At 41.6% G+C, this 27,065-nt stretch overlaps 1 pseudogene; it reads left to right on the forward strand.

The window, feature by feature from the left end:
• Nucleotides 1-27,065, forward strand: part of LOC142143430 (cytochrome P450 2C5-like) — a 78,515-nt pseudogene that overhangs the window by 17,674 nt on the left and 33,776 nt on the right.

Below are 27,065 nucleotides of genomic sequence, written 5' to 3' on the forward strand. Positions count from 1 at the left end.
AAAAAGTCACCAACACTCTGATGATTCCATAGCTGAGGAGTTCTGAACTTACACTGGCATTAATGTCAGGACAAAAACTGTTCGGCGAACGCTTAAAGGAATTGACTTCCATGGTCGAACAGCTGCATGCAAGCCTCACATCACCAAGACCAATGCCAAGCATCAGATGGAGTGGTGTAAAGCACACCGACACTGGACTGTGTAGCAGTGGAAACATGATGAATCACACTTCTCTGTTTAGCAGTCAGATGGTTGAGTTAGGGTTTGGCAGGTGCCGGGAGAACGTTACCTGCCTGACTGCATTATGCCATCTGTGAAGTTTTATGGTGGAGGGATAATGTTATGGGGCTGTTTTTCAGGATTTGGGCTATGCCCCTTATCTCCAGTGAAGGGCAATCTTAATATTTCAGCATACCAAGTCATTTTGGATAATGCTATGCTTCCAACTCTGTGGCAACAGTTTGGGGAAAGCACTTTTGCAACATGACTGTACCCCAGTGCACAAAGCACAGACTACAAAGCCATTATTCGATGAGTTTTTGGTGTGGAAGAACTTGACTGGCACGCACAAAGCCCTGACCTCAACCCAATTAAACATCTTTGGGATTAGCTGGAACAGAGATTGCAAGCCAGGCCTTCTCATCCAACATCAGTGCCTGACCTCATAAATGCTCTACAGAATGAATTGGTACAAATTCCCACAGAAACACTCCAACATCTTGTGAAAAGCCTTCCAAGGAGAGTTAAAGCTGTTATCTCTGCAAAAGAGAGACCAACTCCATATTAAAATATATGCATTTGAATACAATGTCATTACAGTCCCTGTTGGTGTACTAGTAAAGCATCCGAAAAATTTTATATAGTATACATGATGATGATGAGGACAATCAGCCACATTGCCTAAACTAGGTACCAACCAGGCGCATATACTACAGATATGAAACTGGCCGCATCTTGATGTATACTGCTCAGTACATGGGTGGAAATGCTCTTTTTTGTATGTGTTTTAGCAGAATTTACACCCAATTTAGATCATCCGCTCTAATTTCACTGCACAGACCCATTTTTTTAAGTTACTCCCTGCACTACAGCAATATCAATTATTTCATTTTTTTTTTTAGTTTATTATCTGATATTTTTTTTATGTTTCGAATATCTACTGCAGTTCCTGGTAATACATTTTAATGGGTACCAAACAGTGATCAAAGTGATGGTATTTATGGTGGTATGCTATACAGCTACTTCTCCTACTGTCTTCACTGTAAAACTATTAAATTCCATTCACTTGCATTCACATTACATTTTTCATACCGCCCTTTCTAAATTTTCACTTTGACCACTGGTTCCAACTGTATGAAATTATTAATTTACTGTCATAATATAATTTATTTTTGACTATATTACAAATTATTTCTCCTATTGTTTATTTACAGATGTCTAAGAAGTACGGCTCAGTTTTCAGCGTCCAGATAGGCATGACGAAGACGGTCATCCTATGTGGTTATGATGCTATTAAAGATGCTCTAGTCAACCACGCTGAGGAATTTGCTGACAGACCACCGACTCCTGTGTTTGATAAAGTACAAAAGGGATATGGTAACTGTTTTTTAGTTTTTAAAAAAAAATATATAAATATAATATAGTTTAAGTATGTTTTAAAGATTGCAAAACTGAAAATAAATCTGTTGGCTTATTTGTGCTATATGCAATATGTGCAGCCATTTCTATACACCATTCCCTGTGACATCCTGGCAGCTAGTCCATCATATGTGAAACTTTGTTGAACTGTTGTACAACTTAAAGTCATTTAAAACATAGTGGGAAATGTATTAATATTTTTTTTAAAATCCAGCTTGGAGGGTGAAAGCCCAAACCACTGGCAATGTGTGGTAGTTTGAAAACCCTTAAGTCACATTTGGGTTAGCCCCAAGAGTATGTGGTTTAAAGCAAACCATCTGATAAAACTGGATAGAAAACATCTGGTTTTACCAATCATTAGCTTTCATCCTAGTGCTATTCTGCATCACACCCAGCCTTCTAGGGTGGTCCCAAACATACGTACCAAGGGTTAAAATGTTCAATTATAGTGCCCAATCTTTTAGCACTACAAATACCAGCATGCACATGTATGGCAGTGCATTCTGCCACAAGAGCAGGCACTACAAGAATTGGCCCTCTTAGTATAATAAAGTGTTTGTGTCCCTTGGTGATACAATAAATTAATTATAGTCTATCAAAGAAAAAAATATTTTGTCCACAACATTATTAAAACCCTCAGACAAAGCTGACTGCTCCCGAGAAACTCCGATGACCAAATGGGTTAATGCCTGGTAAGCTTGCCTACTTAATAGCTGGGCAGCCAATCAGGAGTTATCGCTCACAGATGAGAGCAATGCCCATCAATTAATTAGGTGGGCTTACTATATATTGACTCATTTGGTGATGGGGCAGTGATGTGTTATGTGGCTTTTTGACAAACCATGGTTTGGTCTTTTAGTAAGTTTGGCAGTTTCAAACTAAAATTTAAATTCATGGAAATTGCTGAAAAATCTGCATTTTAGGTAATTTCACCCATACAATCTATAAATTGTATTGAATGCACTATTTACTTTCATACCATGCATAGTTTGTCGTATTTAAATTAAATAAATAATGTTAAAATTGTGAGGAATTAAACATAAATGTAGATACATTTTAAGAAATATTAGAAACATTCTCCTCTCCTGATCTCTCTCCCTCCCTCCTCTCTAGGGTGTCCCCCTGCCTCTCTGCCATCTCCTCCTGGATGTCCTCCCGATTCCTCAAACTCAACCTCGCCAAAACTGAACTCAGTGTCATCCTCGACTCCTCTCTCTCCTTTGGCCCCCACATTCTCTCTCTTGCTAAATCCTGCCGCTTCCAGCTGCGTAACATCGCTCACATCCGGCCCTTCCTCTCCCAAGATGCCACCAAATGTCTTATTCACTCTCTGATCATCTCCCGCTTGGACTACTGTAACCTCCTCCTCACTGGCCTCCCCCAATCTCATCTTGCTCCCCTTTGATCTGTTCTTAACGCAGCCGCTAGGCTTATCTTCCTTTCTCGCCGCTCCTCGTCTGTCTCTCCCCTCTAACAATCCCTTCACTGGCTCCCCTTCCCCTACAGAATCCTCTTCAAGCTCCTCACTCTTACATACAAGACCCTTGCCAACTCCACTGCACCCTACATCTCCACCCTCCGCTCTATTCATGCCCCATCCAGCCATCTCCGATCTGCCAATGACCGTCGCCTCTCTTCCCCCCTGATCACCTCCTCCCATGCGCGTATCCAAGACTTCGCCCACGCTGCCCACCTCCACTGGAACAAGCTCCCTCTTCCATCAGAACTTCCCCTAATCTGTCCAGTTTCAAACAGGCTTTAAAAACCCACCTTTTTGTTAAAGCCTTCCAGCCTCCCACTTAATTTCCTACCCTTTTCTTCTGCCTCTTCCCCTTCATTCCCCTTCCGTTATCCTCCGTTCCTCCTTCTCTTGCTCTCTCCCCCTTTGTCTCTCTGTCTGTCTACCCCACCCCTTAGATTGTACACTCCTTTGAGCAGGGTCACCTCTCCTGTCTTCACCACCTTCAACTCTGCTCTCCAGCTACCTTGCCCTCCCCCTCTTGGACCCTCTTCCCCCCGTCCCCTCTCGCTCCCTCCTCTCCCCACCTGGGGGTCTCCCTGTCATCCGTGCCCTCCTTCTTGGGCTCGGTCGAATGCGGACCTTCCCCTCTCCCCTCCCCCGCCCCTAGCTGTGCTTTGAGCTCACAAAGTTACTGTGCTTATTGTTTACTGTACTGTGCTGTCTCTCCTCGTATTGTAATTTCGTCTGTCCCTCTACAGCGCTACGGACACCTAGTGACGCCCTATAAATAAAAATTAATAATAATAATTCCCATTACAGTATCACAGCTCTCAATTTCCAACAGGACTGAGACAAACTCTACTCTATTGCTCAAAGGATGCTGCCATGTCTCTGAAAAAGGTTTCCCAATGATGGCATAGACTTGACTCAATAAAAATCTTTAGAAATATAATATGGTGATTGCAATCTGTATGTATTTCTTTTTCATTTCCAAATGCATTGTTTAAGCTCCATATGATCCAATTGTTTAGAGAATAATATATGGAAAATAATTGATTGTCTGATCTAGTTGCTTAAAGGGAAATAAATACCTTTAATTAATAAAATATTAGTTTAATATTGACGTACGCAGCACACCCAACATGTTAGCTTGGAGTTTCATTACTGAACCCCCTGACCATAGTCAGCAAAGGGGGACGTTTTTATACCATTTGAACAATAGAAACAGCTCACAATTATACATAAATTATTACAGTGTTATACATTGTTCCAACAAGAAGTTAATTATAATATGCAATAAGCTCTGTCTCTCTGGCCGGATGAAATGTCGTCTTTTATTTTGGTTCCTCAGACAATGTTGACAACTGGCTTTTTGGTCAATTAAAACAGGTAAATCTTAAATAGAATTATTACAATTAGGAAGTCATATTTAGTCTTGAATTAATAAGAAAGTCACAACATATATGATAGTGACATTTTCCAAACTCTAAATCTTTTTTCTTAATACTTATATTATTAGTAATTTATTGAACATTTATTCCAGTCTATCTGAGAATCTTAACTAGAGCCTCCCCTAACCATTGTAAACAATGCAGTGAACCTTACTGCTTACTTGTGGGTGTTCGCTGAGTATGAAATTCTATTCAGTGTTGTATTTGTACCTTATTATTATTATTATTATCTTTGACTTATAAGGCACCACAAAGGGACCGCAGCGCCGTACATTTCATATACAGAAAACATGATACAAATATATACAAACACAGGTGACAGGGTAAAGCAGATCAGATTCTATCTGACAGATAGAGAAAGGGATAGTAGAAATCAGCAAGAAGAAGGCCGAAGATTAATAAAACAGGGAAAACAGGGCTAGTGAAGCAGGCCAAGAGGTACAGAGGGTGAAGGAACTGTAGAAGGAGCACACAAGGAAAGAGGGCCCTGCTCATGAGAGCTAACAACCTAGAGGGAGGGGGAGACACATAAATGGGGGTACTAACTAGGGGAGAGAGCCAGGACAAGAAAGTTAGGAGGACTGATAGACTTGAATAAAATAATGAGTCTTAAGGGCACGCTTGAAGCCTTTGAGAGTAGATGCTAACCTGATGGAACGTGGAAGATCGTTCCACAGCAGGGGAGCAGCCCGGGCAAAGTCCTGAAGACGAGAGTGAGAGGAGGTGATCAGTGTAGTGAGGCGGCAGTCAGAGGCAGAGCAGAGGGGGCGGGTAGGAGTGTAGGTAGAGATGAGATTGGAGATGTAGAGAGGGGAAGATTGAGTAAGAGCTTTAAAGGTGAGGGTGAGGAGTTAAAATTTAATTCTGTAGGGTATGGGGAGCCAATGTAGTGACTGTTGGAGGGAGACCGCAGATATAGAGCGGCGGGAGAGAAAAATGAGGTGGGCAGCAGCATTGAGGATAGACTTAAGAGGGTCAAGGCGAGAATCAGGTAGGCCAGAGAGAAGAAGGTTACAGTAGTCAAGGCGAGAGATAATAAGCGAGTGAACAAGGGTTTTCGTGGCTTCCGTGGTGAGAAAGGGACGTATCTTAGATATATTCCGAAGGTGGAAGTAACAGGATTTAGAGAGGGACAGAATGTGAGGCTTAAATGAGAGGGAGGAATCAAGGATGACCCCAAGGCATCGGGCTTGGGGGACAGAAACGAGGGTAGTGGTATTAACAGAAATAGAGAGGGGGGAGGTGGGAGAGTCCTGGCAGGGGGGAAGACTATAAGCTCGGTCTTGGAAATATTGAGTTTAAGGAAGCGTTGGGACATCCAAGATGAGATGGCCAAGAGACAGGAGGAGACACGAGACAGAAAGGAAGGGGAGAGGTCAGGGGATGAAAGATAGATTTGGGTATCATCAGCATAGAGGTGGTACTGGAGGCCAAAGGAGCGGATGAGGACACCAAGGGAGGAGGTGTAGAGGGAGAAAAGCAGGGGGCCAAGAACGGAGCCTTGAGGAACGCCAACGGGTAGGGGAAGAGGGGATGATGTAGAATCATGAGTAGAGACTGAGAAGGAGTGGTTAGTGAGGTAAGAGGAAAACCAGGAGAGGACAGTGTTACATAGGCCTAAAGATTTGAGAGTTTGCAAAAGGAGTGCGTGGTCAACGGTATCGAAGGCAGCAGAGAGGTCAAGAAGGATAAGAAGGGAGTAGTGTCTATTGGTTTTAGCGAGGAGAAGGTCATTAGTGACCTTAGTGAGGGCAGTTTCAGTGGAGTGGAGGGGGCGAAAACCGTATTGGAGCGGGTCAAGTAGTGAGTGAGAGGAAAGAAAGGAGGTGAGACGGTTGTAGACAACCCGTTCAAGGAGTTTGGAGGCAAAAGGAAGAAGTGAAATAGTGCGGTAATTAGAGAGAGAGGCGGGCTCAAGGGACGGTTTCTTGAGTATGGGGGAGACAAGAGCATGTTTAAAAGAGGAGGGGAAGATTCCAGAGGAGAGGGAGAGGTTGAGGAGGTGTGCAAGGTGGGAGCAAGCTTCAAGAGAGAGGGAGCGGAGAAGGTGGGAGGGGATTGGGTCCTGTGTGCAAGTGGAGGGGGGAGAGGCAGAGAGAAGGGTATGGACTTCATCTACAGATACCGGAGTGAAGGAAGAGAAGGAGGGAGAGCTAGCTGGAGGGGAGGGGAGAAAGGAGATAGCAGCAGCAGAGGAGGGTGAGAAGGGGGACAGAATGGGCGTGGAGGGGGGAGAGGGTGGTGTAAGAAGGGACTGCTGTGAGATGTCATGACGTATAGACTCAATCTTGGAGGTGAAGTGGGTAGCAAAGTCGACAGCAGAGAGCGTGGTGGGGAGTGGGAGAGGGGGAGGGGAGAGGTGGGAGTTGAAGGTGGCAAAAAGCCGACGGGGGTTAGAGGATTGGGAAGAAATGAGAGCTTTGAAGAAAGATTGTTTGGAGAGAGGGAAAGGGCCGAACTATAAGATGCAAGCATGAACTTGAAGTGGAGGAAGTCAGCATGAGTGCGTGACTTTCTCCAAAGCCGTTTTGCACTGCGGGAGCATTTTTGAAGATAGCGGGTAAGTTTAGTGTGCCACGGTTGTGGCGGGGACCGACGAAGCTTGATGGTGACAGCCGGGGCGACAGAGTCAAGTGCAGTGGTAAGAGTGCGATTGTAGAAGGAGACAGCCTTATCAGGGCAAGAAAAAGTGGTGATGGGTAGAGGAGCAAGCCCAGGGAGGAGGAGAAAGTGGTAGGATCAACTGTGTCAAGATTACGCCTGGTGAGAGTAACCTTGGGGGCCGGGGACAATGAGAGGGGTGGAGAGATGCTAAAAGAGAGGATATGGTGGTCCGAGAGAGGAAAAGGTGAATTAATGAGGTCAGAGACAGTACCGAGGTGTGAAAAAAATAGATCTAGGGAATGGCCACTGCGGTGGGAGGGAGAGTTGGTCCATTGAGAGAGACCAAGGGAGGAGGAGAGGGAGAGAAGTTTGGAGGCAGCAGGGTCTGAGGGATTGCCAATAGAGATATTAAAATCCCCCAAGATCAGGGAGGGAAGGTCAGAGGAGAGAAAGTGAGGGAGCCAGGTGGCAAAGTGATCAAGAAATTAGGAGACAGGACCAGGAGGACGGTAGATAACAGCAACACGAAGGTGGACTGGGTGGAATAGGCGGAAAGAGTGTACCTCAAAGGAGGAAAAAGAGAAGGAGGGTTCAGGGGGAAGAACCCCAAAAAAGTAGCAGGAGGAGAGAAGTATGCAGACGCCACCACCTTGCCGTTTCCCAGATCTGGGTGTGTGGGAGAAGGACAAGCCCCCGAAAGAGAGAGCAGCAGGAGAGGTAGTGTCCTCAGGGTATAGCCAGGTTTCAGTGATGGCAAGCAGGTTAAAGGATCTAGAGATAAAGAGATCATGGATAGAGGTCAATTTGTTGCAGATTGATCTGGCATTCCAGAGACCACAGGATAGTGGAAGAGAGGGAAGAGGAGAGATGTGGATGAGATTGTTGGGGTTGCTTGTCTGCAAGGGTGAGTAAGATATGGAGCGAGGTGAATGACAGGAAGAGAGGGTAGGAATTGGACGAGACACAGAAATAAGGGGATTTGTCAGTAGACAGGAGATGAGGGGCAGCGGAGCAAGAGGTAGGGGAGGAGTGGAGATGGGGCAGATAAGGAGGTTTATGAATGGGAGAGGCAGAAGGTAGGAGTGATGTGAGGGATAAGATTAGCTGGGGGGAAAGAGAGGGAGGAGGTAGGTAGGAGCAGATTGACACTGAGAGAAGAGCAGCGAAGGGGACAAGAGGGAAAGGGTGTGAGTGGGGAAAGGGAGGAGAGAGGAAAAGATGTAAGATGGGGTAGCATGTTAGATCAGGGGCCCAGAGGCACAGAAGAGATGAGAGGAGTGAAATAGGGAGGGGATGGGAAGTGAGAAGGGGGAGAGAGGAGGAAGAACAATATGGAAAGGATGAACATGGGAAGCAGGGGGATAAAGGGAGAGGACAGAAGTGGGAGAGGAGTAAATCATGATAAAGCTATAGAAGGTGTGGAATATACAGTTGAAAGAATTCAGAAAGCAAGAATGGTAAGGGCTTACAAGTGTAGTGAGGAAATAGTGAGAACACAAGAGGTGAATAAAAAGAATGCAAAGGTAGAAGGAGAGAAAAAAGGAAGAAGAGATGTAAAGTATGAGTCAGGGAATAAGAAGCAGAAAGGACAGCAGAGATAGCAGATGGGTGGGTTTAGAAAAAAACAGGTAGGTGAAACAGGAACATCAGGCATGATTGGAAGGCAATAGTATAAAACAAGGCATAATACAAGGTGCACTAAGCTGGTGATACAAATCCACAGGACAAGAGGGAGCCAGTTCAAAGTTCAAGCTAAGTGGAGTAACAGTGTGGTTTAAAAGTGTGAATCCAAGCAGCATAAGAGGAATCACAAAGTGATAATACTGCAGCAGGCCTGAATAAGTGTGAGAAACAGTTCAGCAGGGAGAGTCCAGGCAGGTAACAATCCAGGTGGTTGAGGAAATCAGAGCTCAGGGCAGTTTGTTGAATGTTGTCCTCATGTAGCAGTGTTTACAGGTAAAAGGTTTCCCTCCTGTTCCTCTCTTGTATATCTCTAACTATACTAGTTAATACACTTGTAAGAATTTCACTTAGAAGAATTCTCACTAGCTAACAGCCTCAACCTTACTTGTGTTTATACTAAACATATGTGCAAATCTGGGTTAATATAGATTAGCTTCACAACTTATAAATGACCTGAATTAACATTCAAAGTAACTAATTTTAACACAGTGACTGTCTGAATGAAAGGTAATTTATTCCATATAGAAATCTTGTTTTTTATCCTTTTTATTAAGGGCAAATATAGTGTCATTGCTAAATACAATGAGCTAACGATTAAAGATACAATCATATAGATTTACTAAAAATTACACTTTAACAATGAAACAAACAAACTTCAATGATTTTGAACTTTTGGAACATCATTGACTCAACCAGTCAACTCAGTGCATTTCTGCAAAGCAAGTCTGCCTAGCTGTCAGTCACTCTCTGCTTGTCTTAGAGAAGCACCTCCCTCCTAACATGAAAACATGCTGCAGAGGAGTGAAAGAGAGCATGGGTGACATGCATAGTTATTAATTGTATTGTATTTTGTCCAGTTTTGAAACAGACCTTTGATTAGTGATGAGCAAAATATTCACTGTTCTGCAAAATATTTGTCTCGATCTGTGTTATGAAGCAAAATTTTGCAAGTTTTACCAGCGAATATGGTCTTAAGTTTTCCCAGTCCTGCGCCAAACACACCACACAGCTGCATTAATTGACCGCCTGCATCCCATCTGTATTCAGGCTGTAAATTATGCAAAATGTGAATTTGCAAAAATATTCTTCAACTCTGTACATGTACAGTTATCAGGTACATAAACAGGAGATTTAGGCTGGGATTGGGTGACTGACTGATGGAGAGCTGATATCATACTGTATACAGGTGTTTGAGGCGAATTTCACTCTTGGTGAAGCTCATCTCTCACAATAATATATATATTTTTTGCAGACGTTATATGTACTTTAAATCAGCACAGCCCTGTGACATGTATTCATTCTGTTTAGGTCTTATCATGTCTAATGGTGAGAACTGGAGAGTGATGAGACGATTTACTCTTTCAACATTACGAGATTTTGGGATGGGGAAGAAATCTATTGAAAACAAGATTATTGAGGAGGCTGAATGTTTAAAACAGACATTTAAATCATATGGAGGTGAGTGGTTACTTTAAACTTTCCACAATAACAGAGATTAAACATTAATATAATTTGTTAGTGTTATTACATACATACACTACTCCTCATCTAATTGTGTTATTCTCTGCTTGCTCTAATCTCTTTCATATTCTTTATTTGCTGTAATTATACATTATGCTGGTAAATTACAGCTGGAGTAAAGTTTTTGCACTTTATGTGACTTATGCATCTTGAATTTCAACATTCCACAAGTGAAAACCATTGTTCATCAATGGAAAAGTGTAATACCATCAATTCACCATAATTGTGATGAGCAATGTGAATTTTTGCAACAAAGGCTGCTCTATCTGTTAATACAATACAGAGTGAATTTGGATTTCTTATCATATATTGTAATTATTCATGTGTTAAGATGAATACATCAGACTTCATTCTACTTTATATTTAGCATCTTAATTAATTCACAAATTAATATTAGTAAACCTTCACCAAATATTCTATATATACTGTAACAAAAGGAGGGCATTTAGCTGGCAATATGCAGATAAAGCAGGGAAGTAGAGTAAAACATTGGCACAGTTATGTACCTAGGTGGAGATTAAACCAGGTAAAAACATATGTGTAGTTTAAAATTGGTTTACTTACATGATTTAAAAGCTGCTTCCTCTCAGCAAACAGACAGGGTGGGTCTGAAAGTCTAAACAGAGCAAGGGATGGGCGTTTCTTTTTAAAGAGAAGGTGGGTGTGTCACCTGTCCATCAAGCTAGGCCTGTGGGAGGAGTGTCAAGTATAAAACCCTGCTTGTTTCATTGTTCAGGGATATCAACACTGGGCTAGCTGGCTGATCTGGACAGAGAGCTGGACTATGTATAGTAAGCGTTGAGGGTCTCCATAATTGCTGTGCAAGTATACGGTGTCAAAACATTATTACCATCCTGACAATAAAGAACCATAAAAAGGAAGAAGTTGTACGCGTGTGCTTCTGCAGTATCGGGCTCTTGCCACAAGTGGTGTCAGGAGTGGGATACTCTGGGAAGCAAGTTTCCGCTACCCAACCCGCGCAGACGTCAACATGGAGGAAGTACGGAGAACCCTCGTGAATGTGGTCGCTGCGCAGCAAGAGCAGCAAGGCTCTTAAGAGAAGAGTTAAGCTAGGTGAGGCATGAAAGACATGAACCACCTGGTCCTGTACTCCTGAAAATGTCACCAGGTGATGACATAGAAGCGTATCTGGTGTCCTTTGAGAGACTTGCAAAATGGCCTCCTAAACATTGGGCTGAGAGACTGGCGCCATACCTGACTGGTGAAGCTCAGTGAGCTTATATGGATCTAGATAAGGAACGGGCCTCTGATTATTCGTGCCTAAAGTCTGAGATATTGGCTCGCATTGGAGTTTCTGGGCCAGGCCGAGCCCAGCGCTATCACCAATGGCGCTATGATAAAGAAAAACCGGTCAGAGCGCAAGTCGCTGAGCTTTCTAAAATTTTAAAGAAATGGCTGCAGCCTGAGGAGAATTTGCCTTCTCGGATTATTGAAGTTCTGGCGATAGATCACTGCAATCGGGGGCTGAACCGCGATTTGCGAAGGTGGGTGCTGCAATCAGACCCACAAACTTACGAAGAGCTTTCCACCGTGGTAGAAAGGTTTTGTGCGCTACAGCAAATGACTAAAGAACCTGCATTTGTGCCAAAGCCGCTGCCGCGCCAAAAGCCAGGTTTGACAATCCTTGCTACAGGGCCCAATGGCAAAACTGCTATGGACAGAGGGCCAGGTGCAAAGCTGTCTACTCTGAAGTGTTTTGAATGTGGTGAGCCAGGCCACTTTAAGGCAGTGTCCTAAACTACCGTAACCCATGGACTGTTCCGTGGCACATAATGGGCCTGCATTTCCAAGCTGTTTTACCATGAGTCCCACATCAGGAAGTCCTTGTTTGTTCCGGGTGACTGTGCTAATAGACCAAAACCTGGTTCTGGCCTGGGTTGACTCGGGGAGTGAACTCTCCTTGGTTACCAGCTCTGCCTTACCCGAAACCATAACTTCTCGGTTGCCCAAGGTGAAGGTTCTTTGCGTACATGGCACGACAAAGGAGTATGAAAGAACAATACTACCAGTCACAATCAAAGACAAAACTGTTATGGTGGTAGCTGCCATAGCACCTAAACTCCCATATCCACTCATTGTGGTGCGAGACTTCCCACTGTTTAATGATGTCCTCGGTGAGCGGATCCGGCCGGACATGCCGGCAACTGATGCAACGGTCGGAAGCCCGGTCTTAAAGGAACCGCCTATGAATCCACAACATCTGGACATCGATCTTTGGGAACCGCCAAACCGGAATGCCATCCTGGGAGTCACAGCATGAGTTCCACAAAAGCATCCACCTGTGGGGAAACATGGACAGTCCAAACTAGCATTGGTCGGTGATGTCAAAAATGAGCCCACCCCGCCTGTCAGTGAGGCTACGGACTGGTCCGCAATACCAATTTTGTTTCCTTTGCAGGACTTTGCTCGAGACCAACTTAATGATGCCACTTTGGAACATGCCTTTAAAAGTGTGACTGAGGTAAATGTGGTAGTGAAAGCCGCCCAGCCTGCAGAAGGTATACCATATTTTATTGTTAAAAATAATTTCTTGTATAGAGTTGCTACTGTGCAGGGGGAAAAAGTAGAACAATTAATGGTTCATGAGGTCCATGTACCCCTAGTGTTAAAAGCAGCACATACACATGTCTGTGGGGGACACCTAGGGGAGGATAAAACACGGGAACGAGTTCTGCTTAGGTTTTACTGGCCCGGTGTACACATGGCAGTGAAAAAGTATTGCCGGTCCTGTCCCATTTGTCAAAAAACCTGTACCAAACCCATGTACAGGGCACCTCTCATTCCAATACCAATAAAACAAGTTCCCTTTGAACAGATAGCTATGGACCTTGTGGGGCCACTGGAAAAATCAGCACGTGGGCACCAGTATATACTAGTGGTGCTTGACTATGCAACCAGGTATCCAGAGGCGATTCCCCTACGAAACAAAGTCCAGCACCATAGCTAAAGAACTGGTATTGATGTTTACACGCTTGAGAATACCCAAAGAAATTCTCACAGACCAAGGTACTCCATTCATGTCTAAACTGATGAAGGACATGTGCCAGTTGCCAGGGGTTACGGCGCTTCAGACCTCTGTATACCATGCACAAACAGATGGCTTGGTGGAACACTTTAACCGCACATTAAAGCACATGCTCAGGAAAGCAGTGGCTCAAGAGAAAAAGATTGGGACACTCTTATTCCCTATTTGATGTTTGCCATCCGTGAGGTACCTCAAGCTTCAACAGGGTTTAGTCCCTTTGAGTTATTGTTTGGGAGACAGCCCAGGGGTATCTTGGATATGTTAAAAGAAGGCTGGGAGCAGCAAGGTCCCAGAGAGCCACATCTGGTACAATTTGTGTCCCAAATGTATGAGAGGCTAGGAAAGATAGGGCCCATTGTGTAGCAACATGTAAAAGAGGCTCAGGAACGACAGAAGAAAAGTTATGACAAAAGTGCTGTGGTTCGATCTTTCAAGCCTGGGGACAAGGTCCTAGTCCTGGTTCCTACCCAAGAAAGCAAACTTTTCGCCCATTGGCAGGGTCCATATGAAGTTCTAGAGGCTGTCGGTCCTGTCAATTACAGAGTCCGCAAGTTAGGTAGGAGAAGGGAGGAGCAAATATATTATGTGAACCTCCTAAAACCCTGGCATGATGAGGAAACCTCTCCTCAGGTAGTGAGTACTGCCATTGAAAAGTCTGAAGTACCCATAGAGCCAGCCTTGTCCATTCAGCAGAGACAACAGACTGAAGAAATGATTCGCCGGCACAGGGATGTCTTTTCTTCCATTCCTGGGTGCACTACCTTAATTGAACACGACATTGTCACTGCGCCAGGAGTCATTGTCAAGCAGAAGCCATATCATATTCCAGAAGCCAGATGGGTGGACGTGAGAAAGGAGGTCGAGAAGATGCTCCAGTTAGATGTAATTGAAGAGTCCACTAGTAAATGGAATAGTCCCATTGTGCTTGTCCCGAAACCCAATGGGACAATTAGGTTCTGCAATGACTTTAGGCGCCTAAACAGTATGTCGCAGTTTGATGCCTATCCGATACCACGTGTTGATGAACTAGTGGAAAATCTTGCTGGTAGCAATTATTTAACAACCCTTGATCTAACAAAGGGTTATTGGCAAGTTCCCCTGACTTCCACGGCCAAGCCAAAGACTGCATTTTCCACCCCTGATGGTCTCTATCAATATAAAGTCCTACCCTTTGGGTTGCATGGGGCACCTGCCACCTTCCAAAGGGCTATGAATAAATTGCTACGACCTCACACAGCTTATGCAGCTGCTTACTTGGACGATATAGTGATTTATACCCCAGACTGGGGATCACATTTAGCCAAAGTTGAGGCGGTCTTAGCTTCATTACGGTCCGCAGGGTTAACAGCTAACCCAGAGAAATGTGCCATAGCCATGAGAGAAGCCAAATATTTGGGGTACATTGTTGGTCGAGGGCATGTAAAACCCCAGCTAGACAAAGTGGAGGCAGTCAAAAATTGGACAAGACCAGAGAAAAAGTCACAGTTAAGAACCTTTTTAGGCTTAGTAGGTTACTACAGGCGGTTTGTAAGCCACTTCGCCACTAGAGCTGCACCACTTACGGACATGTTAAAAAAAAGTTGTCCAGATAGATTAACCTGGTCTGACTCTGCAGAAACCGCATGGTCTGATCTTCGGTTAGCTCTTTGTTCCTCTCCAGTTCTACAAGCACCGGATTTTACCCGGAGGTTCTTCCTCCAAACTGATGCTTCTGGTGTTGGCTTAGGTGCAGTCTTGTCACAGGAGAAGAATGGAGTAGAAAATCCTGTCCTGTACCTAAGTCGTAAGTTGCTTCCAAGGGAACAAAAATATGCCACTGTGGAGAAAGAATGTCTCGCCATAAAATGGGCTACAGAAGCTCTGCACTATTATCTCCTAGGCAGAGAGTTCACCCTAATAACAGACCATGCACCATTAAGATGGATGCAGAACAACCGGGAGGTAAATGCCAAGGTAACCCGCTGGTTCTTGGCACTACAACCTTTCAAGTTCTCAGTAGAACATAGGCCTGGGATTCTACACAAAAATGCAGATGCGTTGTCACGAAAATATGCGCTCCTCGCGAAGTCCGCGCCCCCCTACTTGGAGACGCTAGGGGGAAGGATATGTAACAAAAGGAGGCATTCAGCTGGCAATATGCAGATAAAGCAGGGAAGTAGAGTAAAACATTGGCACAGTTATATACGTAGGTAGAGATTAAACCAGGTAAAAACATATGTGTAGTTTAAAATTGGTTGGCTTACATGATTTAAAAGCTGCTTCCTCTCAGCAAACAGACAGGGTGGGTCTGATAGTCTAAACAGAGCCAGGGATGGGCGTTTCCTTTTTAAAGAGAAGGTGGGTGTGTCACCTGTCCATCAAGCTAGGCCTGTGGGAGGAGTGTCAGGTATAAAACCCTGCTTGTTTCATTGTTCAGGGACATCAATGCTGGGCTAGCTGGCTGATCTGGACAGAGAGCTGGACTATGTATAGTAAGCGTTGAGGGTCTCCATAATTGCTGTGCAAGTATACGGTGTCAAAACATTATTACCATCCTGACAATAAAGAACCATAAAAAGGAAGAAGTTGTACGCGTGTGCTTCTGCAGTAGCGGGCTCTTGCCACAATACAAACTCCCTTTTTTTCTCAATTTTATATGCAATTCCAAATTTTGGAAATACTTTTGGACATAGGGGTTTTGGGAAGTTAAAATCCCTTTTAGAATCCTTGATAATATTTTCTATAAATGCTAAATATCTCAAATACTATATGTAAAATTAAATGTTTAATACATTTATATAATAATGTTAAACTTCCTGCACTATCCAGTTGTATTTTAATATTCATGACTTGCCATGTAAAAAGAGATGTGCTGGAAATGAAGATGGGTTGGTTGATTATGGTTGTATGTGGATGGCAGTTAGAAATGGCTGCACTATTAGATTAAATCTTTGCCCTATTTCCAACATAATCTTCTCACAAATACAAAACTGTTACATTTTTGTGAAGGCAGTGGGAATTTACAGTGTAGTGCTGAGCAGTGAATATTTTGAAGATCTACTGGAATACTGTCTCATTTGAGCTGCTGGACCGAATGAGTTCAACTGCATTTGCTGTTGCTATCACTGTCTATCATTTGTTGCTTTCTGAGGCCTCCTTGGTGGCAGCAGCTGCCGACACAACTTCTGCTCAGTTTGGGAAAAAGTTTCCTGGCTCTGTGTGCAGCAGTGGGCATGATAATAACCACATACTGTAGTTGCTCATGTAGCATAAAAGTGAAAGCCTTATCCAGAACCAGAAGAGGAGAGAAGTTTGGTTAATATAAATGGGGAAAGTCTGTCCAGGATGCCAGTGGCTGTCTTAAAAAATCTACTGTAAACAGCATTGGTAGCTGAATAGAAATGTCAGACACAAATGTCTGTTTAATATTGCCTGGCAGTAGCCGCACAGACTGTCTGCCCTAGCAGATACAATTGTAATTTCACTACCTTATTTATCAATAGTTCCCCACACCTCTTACATTGCAAGCTCATTTGGACAAAGCCATATTTACCTTCTATTTATTTCATTATATGTAATTTGTTAGACTTATGATCCCCTCAGTGTACAACGCTGCATAATATATCCGCACTACATACAAAAAGAATAATAATATAAGAGAAATAGCCATGGAATACTTATATGTTGACATACAGTAGCTAGCATGTACAGAGCATGATTTTAAAAAAAATAAGTGTAATTGATGGACAGTGATATATGTGCAAAATATGATGATAGATAATAGTTTCAGTCATCGCTCAATCCCATATAGGAGATCTGAACAGTTATGTGGTTGAATCTTAGAGAAAGGTCCGAACTGAGTAATCTTCTCAGATGGAGAAATCAAACTCTGTGCTCTGGTGACCAATTGAGTCAGATCAACAATGATAAAATTGGAAAAGAAAAGCAGTTGTCATGGCAGTTACCAACCAAAAAGTAAAAATATGAGGTTTAATGTGTGATAGTTGTGAACAGTCACTGACAAAAGCCATTAATACTGATCAAGAGCCATTTCTCATGAATAACCACACATTTTCAAGATAAAAATAACATTGAGTAAAGTATAATAGACAGTAGTTAAATCTGAAAATCAGACCACAGGTAAAAATAACTAAGAGATTGTGAAGATGTGTCATGTACATTCACCTTTCTTTTCAGTGCTTGGGGAATTTCATGGCCCAGGCTACTTCAGTCTCATTGTGGTGAACATACTCCATATGCTGGACTATTTTTGAGAGGGGCTTGTCACAGTATAGGCAGTACTGCTTTTTGTTATATGCCCTAGAGCCATCACTGTTTCTGCATAGTGTTTGGATAGACACCGTGTGATCTGTATAAGATATTCTCTTTCCGACTCTTTAAATAATAAATGAGATGAGCAGGTTTCCAAAATATAATATTTCTATAGTTTATTATTAAAATTATATTATACATAGATACAGCCATACTGGACGAAGCAGACAGACGCCCAGGGTCTCAAATGCCAGTTGACACCCTATATTTGATTAACTTATTATTTTATAGAATATGTTTTAAAACACACCTTCCCAGCTTACATCACTGCTGGCACTCCATCATTAAAGTGATATGTTCTATTGGAAGGTCATCTTGGGAAGCTTTGTGGTGAGCTCATTTTTCGTCCCCACTACGAATAAGGTCCCCACAGTGTTGGTGTGTAAACAGGTGAATATCCACACAAGCAAAGGAATGCAAGGGTATACACGCACACACACATATATATATATATATATATATATATATATATATATATATTTATATGATTTATATGAATATTTCTCATGTTTTATTTTAATTTGCACTTTTTTCCAATTTTTAGGAAAACCATTTAATAATTTGACCATCGTTAATGCTGCTGTAGCCAATATAATTGTGTCCATACTACTGAGTCACAGATTTGAATATAATGATCCAACCATTCTGCAGCTGATGAGTTTAATTAATGAAAATATAAGATTTCTGGGAAGACCTATGGTCAGGGTAAGTTAGTCTCCTATTACAGTTTCAACATATTTTCGTACTTTTAATTACTTTTACTTCTACTTTCCTGTGAAAAATATTATAGGGCATAGCTAGACATTTGTGGGCCCCATGGTAAAATTTGCCCCAGTGGTGAAAAACTCACGAATATACAAGGGGCTTTGACAAAGAAACACCTACTCCCCTCAACTGCACCGCCTGCATCTATGGCAGTAACAAATAGTCCATGTATTCAAAAATTGATCATTAAAGTAATTCTATAATCAGCCAATCCTCACCTTACCATAATTGCTTGGTGAGATTCCAAAGGGTGATGTACAAAGAATATATTTAATAACTTATGATTTCATTATTTAGCTAAAGAGATAAAGTGTTAAAAATCACAAAACTGCCCAGAAAAGCACTCCTTCCAGGACCATTTAACATCAACACAGAATTTTGTTCAATTAAATTCTATTAAACCTTTTATTGAACAGATTCCATGTTTTCATCCAGTTATGCTGAGTTAAATATAGGCATATTAAAGAATCTTCTCATGTGGTCTCACAATTACAAGGACTTGGTGCTCTAGTAGTGCTATTTAGATTACATTTTTTTAGAGGAGAAAACTGTCTACATTCATTTTCTAGGGAAATGATTGACTGCACCAAGTGTACCATTCATTAACTTCCACCACTTAAAGTGGTCCAATGAAAGTATTAATTTATTAAAAATACAAGGATATCAGAGTAGCCTCGCGGCTAGACAACTAAGTATTGTCTATTTTAACTGATTCATTATTTATGTCAATGTATGTTCTCAATTACAAATTTTAAATATTTCACTACTAGAAGTACGTTCCCCTTAGGGTCATTTTCTCTTTTTCTCTCTGTTAATTAAGGTTACACATTCATTTTCTTTCATATATCACATAGTTACAATGTCACATTTTCTCTAGAATATGGTTATTTGTCATTGCTTTGTGGATATTGCCTCTTTTTTGGTTAATAACCACATGCTTAAAAAAACATTAACTGACTGACTAGTATAACTAAATTACATCTTATTAGAGAAGTGCAAACTATGGAGACATTTTACAATTTATCATGTGAGCTATATAGGAGGTTAAGTTGGAGCTTATTACTTCACGATTCACTCATCATTAAGATGGCTATAAAAAATGAATCAAGTACCAAGAAAAAACTATTTATGGTTAATATATATAATGTATAATGTACTGCAAAGATATTAAAACATATCACATATATCAAGAAATACATATATATAACAAGCAGACAAAAGCAATAACCATTTCGATAACCTGATATTAATTCACAATAATCAGAACAGAATTTCTTGGTGGAACTGTCATGTGTGCAGGGGGTATGGCCGCTGATGGGTCCAAAGGTAAGGTGGGCTTGGAAATCCCAAGCACCCCTAGGTCACCCGCATCACCTCCCAAAGGCTACCAATATGCTCTGAAAAGTTTTCTTCTCAGCGCTTACCTAAAAGAAGCTTTTAGGCTCCTGAATGACCACAAAATAAATGAGGTCCTAAAAAAAGACCCCATTGAATGATATACAAGGGAATAAAGAACCATTTTAGACAACATCCTTGGAATAGGAATTCTAGATAAAAAAAAACTACATGAATACCTATATCTAAAAAATCCCAGACTACCAGTTTTTTACTTTCTACCAAAAATACACAAAAACCTCACAAACCCACCTGGCTGACCCATAATTTCAGGAATAGTCTCAATTACATCAAAACGATCTGGATACATAGACAAATTTCTGCAACCACTTGTAACAAAACTAAAAAGTTACCTCAAAGACACAACCAAGTTCTTAACATGCTAAAAGACATAGATTTACAAGAAATTACATCTTTACACATGGTGATAGACCACAAAAAAGATGAAAATTTGTAAGAAAAATGTTACGAGAATAATCAACTTTATATAGCCAATAAGTAGAGTTCATTGTAGAAGGAATTTCATTCTTGAACATAACTATTTTTGTTTTGAGGGGGGTTATTACAAACGCAGAATTGCTTGTCGCCCAATAGGAGAACACCACAATCTGCAATAAATACATATATATATATATATATATATATATATATATATATATGTGAGAGAGAGAGAAAAGATTTATAGATGTTATATGTATTTGAACAGGCAACCAAAATTAACTAGAAGCCTTCAATAGTTACATAAACACCAACAATCTCAACACACAATTTAGCGCAAACACAATTAAGAAAAAAGAAGATTTCTTAGAAATGTTTGTGGAAAGCAGCCAATTGGAAACTAAAACCTTTTAGAAAAAAGTAGACTGCAGCAACTATAGCCTGGCCATTAGCAATCACTGCAACATTACCAGCGGACAATTCCAAAGGAATTCAGAAAGTACTTTTGGAAGAACTGTGGCTACATTAATCAATCAGGAGATATGCGGGATAAATTCCTTGAAAGAAAATAAAATCCAGGAAGAGTGAATCAACAATTTGAAGACATTAGACAAATAGAAAGTGAAAAACTCTTAAGCACCAACACAAAGGAAATAAACAGCGGAAGTGTAGACCAGACGAGGTTCATAAAGCAATATAGCGACGAGGCAGGGAATTGAGTGACAAAAGTATAACCTGCAGTAGTGTTCAGGAAGTGACACAACCTAAAAAAACAACCTAGTGAAGAGTGCTATCCCAGGAAACAAAATAATCACTAAAGGAACTTGGTTAAAAGACAATGAATCTGACATTTTTGCTGTAATAGATGTCAAGCCTGTAAAACTACCAACATCAACAGCACTAATCCTACAATTAAATTAAAATCGAAGTCCAATGGTAAAGAGTGACACTACTGGTGTTATTTACCTACCAGAATGCCCATGCAGCCTACACTATATTGGCTGCACTAAAAGAAGTGAAACATATGCTAAAAAGCTGAACCAGATAGTGTATTTGATCATAATGCCCATAAACACAATGCAGACCCCTCAAGCTTCTAGGAATAAATAGGATCAAGAAGCCCTGGAGAGGGGGAAAAGTTTTATTCAGAATCTCTAGAGTGGAAGCTAAGTGGATATATGATCTATCCATATTAGCACCCTTTGGGTTAAACTTAGACATTGACCTAGGAAGCTTTATATACACCTGAAAGAATGAACTTCTAAGCCCTGAAGAAATCCACTCATGACAAAGAAAAAATGCTATATTCATGTCAAGATCGATACTTATACTACAAAGAACCAATTCACACTTAGCCATCTCTAATAAAAGCATGACTTAGAAATATTTGTATAAACAAAATAACACTATATCAGGCTTATGATACTTACCAGCCAGGCACAAACATATGCTGATTTGATATTACAGCGTTAGAAACAGTACACGCACCAAGTTAACAAGTATCCATATGCAAATCTCAGAGTACATGAGCATGAGATTGCACCCAATAAAGAATAACTTGCAGAATGTCAGTATTGGAATTAAAAATAAATGTTATTTGATATGCCTACATTATTTATGAAAGACTGGTAAGATGAGACAAGTATGAAGGACTTCAGTAAGCGCACACAGGACTTTAATTCACTTTTTAGCAATGCCCCCTACCATCACATTGCAGTAATAAGTGTGCCTGTGAACACTAAGAAGGAACGCAGTATAATATGCAGATTAATTATCTATAACCATGGGAGAGACTTAAACCTATTGCACACAAATATTCTCAAAGCATCTCTCAATTACCTTAATAGAACACCGGCTTAATTACCTTTATAGAACACTGGCTTCATGTCACATGACTGGAATACAGACCACTCCACCCCTGCAATTAATAAATATGCATGCAATGAGGTTATATAACAGGAGTCAGATCTACACCGAACCCATTACAACCCACATCCCTGAGGAAGCCAATAGAGGTGAAACGCGTTGGTGATCTATAACTCACATTATTAAATAACTATATGAATGACCTAACGTTCTGCAAGGGTTGAACATTGGAGAGTTAGTATCGCCGCATGCAGCAGCACTCAGAAGCCGACCAGCATCTGGGGAGAATCCACGTCCTAACGCCATCTGCCGGAGGATTTTTTTTTGTACCAGATGACGTCTGCACTAAGGACGGAAAAGACAAGCGCTCACGACAATCTAGCATATATCTAATCGAGAATTATAAGTACTTACACTAAAAAGTATTAAACAATGTCTTCAACTATGGGAACGAAAAGCTTTGCCATCTTTCAACATGAGAGGAAAATTTCCTCCACATCACCAAAGCATTATTTAGGATTAATACCTGAAAAATACTATTTAGTCATAATTATCACTGACGAGTGTGTAATATTGGACTGAAGACTGTTTAGCAAAACCACCTTCTAGCTGAATTATTTAGATACCAGGATCCTGTTACAATATTTGTTTTGTTTTAATATATGGTATGATATTGATATGTTACATGATGATATATTGTATACATTGAATGTTAATAAACATTTTGATTGTCACTCTTGCCTGTCAGATAGAACATACCATTTTAGGAATAAAGGTACTGTTGGTGGCACCAGAGGCATACCAATATAATTCAATGTTTTTATAATTCATATTAATGTGAGAAAATAAGGTACAGCAATTCTGATTTAAATGAACTCCTCATTTCTTCACAAGAATAATGGCAAAATTCTCTATTTTTCATTTTAACACAAAATAATTTTTGTTTTAATGTATATCACAATGTAAGACATGAAAATGATTTAAACCTTCAATATAATTTTGTTTAAAAATGCATTTTTCTTTTGAAGCTGTACAATAGTTTCCCATCTGTGATGGACTGGCTGCCAGGTGCACACAAAACAGTATTTGAAAACATTATGAAGTTTCAAAACTTTCTAAGATTGACATTTACAAAACAGAGGAAAGAACTGGATGTAGATGACCAGAGAAATCTGATTGATGCATTTCTGGCTAAGCAGCAAGAGGTATAAATTTCATCTTATCATTTAGCATTAATTACCCATAAAGACAAATGTATGTAAAAACTTTAGTGCCTCAATTTCAGTCCCCAAATGTGTCCTTACTAAATGTTTCATATAGAAGATGTATTCCTAAAATAGTAATGCCAGACTCTTAGGCGTTTTAATATTGTCCATTTCACAAAACTGTAGTACAACACATATGTCAGACACATTTATAATTGTAACCTCAGACACTCTGTTTACAAATGTTCATATAACCAGGCGCACCAAGAGGGAGGGGGGGGGGGAGTACGAATTACTGGGGCCCAGGCCCCGTACAGTCAGACACTTAACTTTTTTAACATTAGCACGCACACAAAATTGATTTCTTTTTTTTGCGGGGGAAGGGTAGTGTAAAGGGGAGGGAGGGAGTGAGCTTACAGCTGTCAGCAGCTCCCAGTCCCCGGAGAGAGTGTGATGTTACACACTGTCCCAGCAGCTTGGAGACAAAGAAGGAGGAGTTCCAACTCTTCACCAGCTCAGCTTAGGTAAGTATGCTGGGCTGGGAGGGGCTTATGATGTGTCTGGGGGGCTTATTATGCGTTTTGGGGGTTATGATGTATCAGGGTTATGATGTGTTTGGGGGGTTGTAATCTGATTGTGGTGGTGGTGTAATGTGACTGTGATGGTGGCGTGATGTGGCCGTGGGGGTGGTGGCGTGTTGAATGTTATGTTTTATTATAATGTATGTATTATATACTGCATGCTAAAATTTATGAGGCGCTTAAAATCTTATCTCTCTCTCTATCTATAATATAAATGTCTAGTGGCGTGTGTTAGTCTGTCTGTGTGTGTGTGTGTGTGTGTGTAAAAAATAAAACCAAGCTGCACCACCACCTGCTGGGCGGAGTAATACACTGACCTACTAAATTCTTAGTGTGTGTGGAAAAAAAATTCAGAAAGGGCTGAAATTTGGTATACTAAGATGTTTTTAATTTATTAATTTAATTTGTTAATTGTTAAAAGTGTTTATAAAGATTTAAAAAAAGTATATATATATTTCTTGAAGGAGAAGTGACAGTTGGGAGTGGTTGGTGGTTGTCGGGGGTGACAGTGGGGAGTGGTTGGTGGTTGCCGGGCGTGACAGAGTGTGATACTCAGGACCGCTGAGAGAGATCCCTGTGTCTGGATAGACATCTGGATAGATGTGGCGATGAAAATGAAGGATGAGGTGATGGAGAAGAATGATGAGGTGGTGACATGTGAACAAAACCACGTTAAAAAAGGGCGCTTACGTCGGGAAGTAACGCTCTTCCCCTGAGGAGGCCTGGGCTATGGCCCAAATGCATGACAAGAACCTTTTTAACACCTTAAGTAGCTTGATTTGACTAGAATGCATGAGTATCATGCACGGGTTAACTTGTGTATATATATATATATATATATATATATATATATATATATATATATATATATATATATCATCATCAATGGTACATATTTTATGCTACATGTAAAAACAGTCAGTATTAAACTTATGTGCAAATCAGAATACTAATTTGCACCCCTTGCATTGTAACATGGTTTTGTCCAGGAGACTGAAATAATAAGTTTCTCAAGTTAAGATCCTTAATGAATCAGGCCCAAGAATCCAATACCAGGTTATGAAAGCTGCAATAACAGGTAGGTGAGAGCAACACCCTTTTAATACATAATGTGGGGAATTCAATTGTTGGTGATGTGGCGCAGGGACATTGCGCTACAGACACTTTGTGGCTAAATGAATTCCCCCCGTAATGTCATGTGTAAAGAGGGGCAGCCACAGCCCATGTTGGCCACGCCCCCTTCAATAGTGGCACAAATCCCTTCTCCTACTATGTGTAGAGTGCGACCCAGAAAGTTGCTGTAGTGGGGCCCCAAATTCCTCTTGGCTTCCCTCCATGTAACTGAATACTCAACCACCTTGTCTCTCTGAGACATGAGTGCTAGAGGACCTGTGTTTGAGAGCAGTGAGGTAAATGCTTGTTTTTATGCAGAAGGTAGCTATGGGGTATAATAATCTGACACACCTGTCAGTCGGATCTCAGGATTCTACTGACTGGTAGGGCCTGAAACAGCATTTAAATTTTCTATATATGCCCCAAGTTTATATTTTAATATATTCTTGTTAAATTTATGATAACACATTATTTTGAACACTTAAAAAAAACCTTGCATTGTTTTTCATCTTCAGTTTTATTGATCTCCTTTAAATTTGAATGTATGAGTTTTTATTCACATCTTTTAAGTTCACTGTAAATTAATCCAGAAATGATCCCATACATACAGCTGTAATAGCGCCTGCGGGGAACAGGACAGACGCACACAAAAGAGTTTACTTTATAACGATGGTCACCTCCTGTCTGCTACCGATGCCCAGCCGCTGTCCGATCCCAGAGATCAGCAACCGCAACCCTTGTCACCTCCAACCACGTCCCTCTAAGAAAGAGACAGAGATTACAGCCGTGCCTACCAGGAAAGGGCTGTCCGAGATCATGGCAATGAGCACAGACACTCTTCGTCAAGCTCACTTGCCACCTCCTTGCTTTGCTCTTGCCAAGGCGCGGGGGACTACAGGCTCTTGAGACCAGGAACAATCCCGCCTCAAGTACCTCGCACACCTCTCGGTGAGGGCCTAACCGAAATAGGGAATTGAGCGTGATACTCGCCGGGACACTCCCACTTCCGGTCCTGTTCTCCTGCTCCTCCCTGACACCTGCGGATGATAAGGAACACACAGCCTCCCTCTGCTCTATCAGTGAAACTAAGGTGTACACCCCACAACGCTAAACTTACTACAAAAGCGACCCGACCCTAACAACTCTCTAATGGTCGGCAACGCAACTAGGTTAAACAACTAACACACTAACTAAGTGTGGTGTACTAACGGAACTACTCACTATGCTCTATAGGGAACACCAGCCGGTGTTCACGGACTACTCCGGAGGACGGTTCCTAACCCCCTCACCCAGGTCGTACCAAGAAGACTGTCTTCTTGCTATGGGGTCGCCCACTGATCCTAAGGACCGGCTGCACAAGGCCTGGCTGAGGCTCTCTGGAACAGCACACTAACCTGGGAGTCGACTGCCGCACGGAACAGCCGATCGTAACTGAACCGTCCGACTGCCTCCACCCAGATATCGAACACGTGTCCGTCCACCCGGAACCGCCAGAGAACCTGCACGGAACTCGGGCTTGGGACACTCAACCAGAGCCACGGGCCGCCCCTGGAACTGAATCAAGCTGTGCTGCACTGCCACTGACTCACTCAGTCACCCCCTCTGGAAACCAGTGTAACCCCAGGGACCTATGGTACTGGAAGACTACGTGTGCTCTCCCCTATGTCATGGCTCTGATGTTTTTTGCAGATCCCCTGCCTCTACTATCGAGGATGGTGGAGGCAGAATACAATGATTTTCACAGGATAAGTTCACGGCTTTCAAGCATCAATAATAACACAGGAGAAAGTAGTAGTGCTGCAATGTAGTGTATTGAATGTTGGTACAACAGAAAGGAAATAGATATATATTGGCAGAGATGAATACACAACAATTTGTAGTAATGTAGACACAATTCACATATGCTACTTCATAGTCAGTAACCCTTGGCAACAGCATGAGATGATATACAGTTCAACGCAGAGATGATAAACAAGAACAGTAGGA

This window comes from Mixophyes fleayi, chromosome 3, assembly GCF_038048845.1.
Source record: "Mixophyes fleayi isolate aMixFle1 chromosome 3, aMixFle1.hap1, whole genome shotgun sequence".
NCBI lineage: Eukaryota > Metazoa > Chordata > Amphibia > Anura > Limnodynastidae > Mixophyes > Mixophyes fleayi.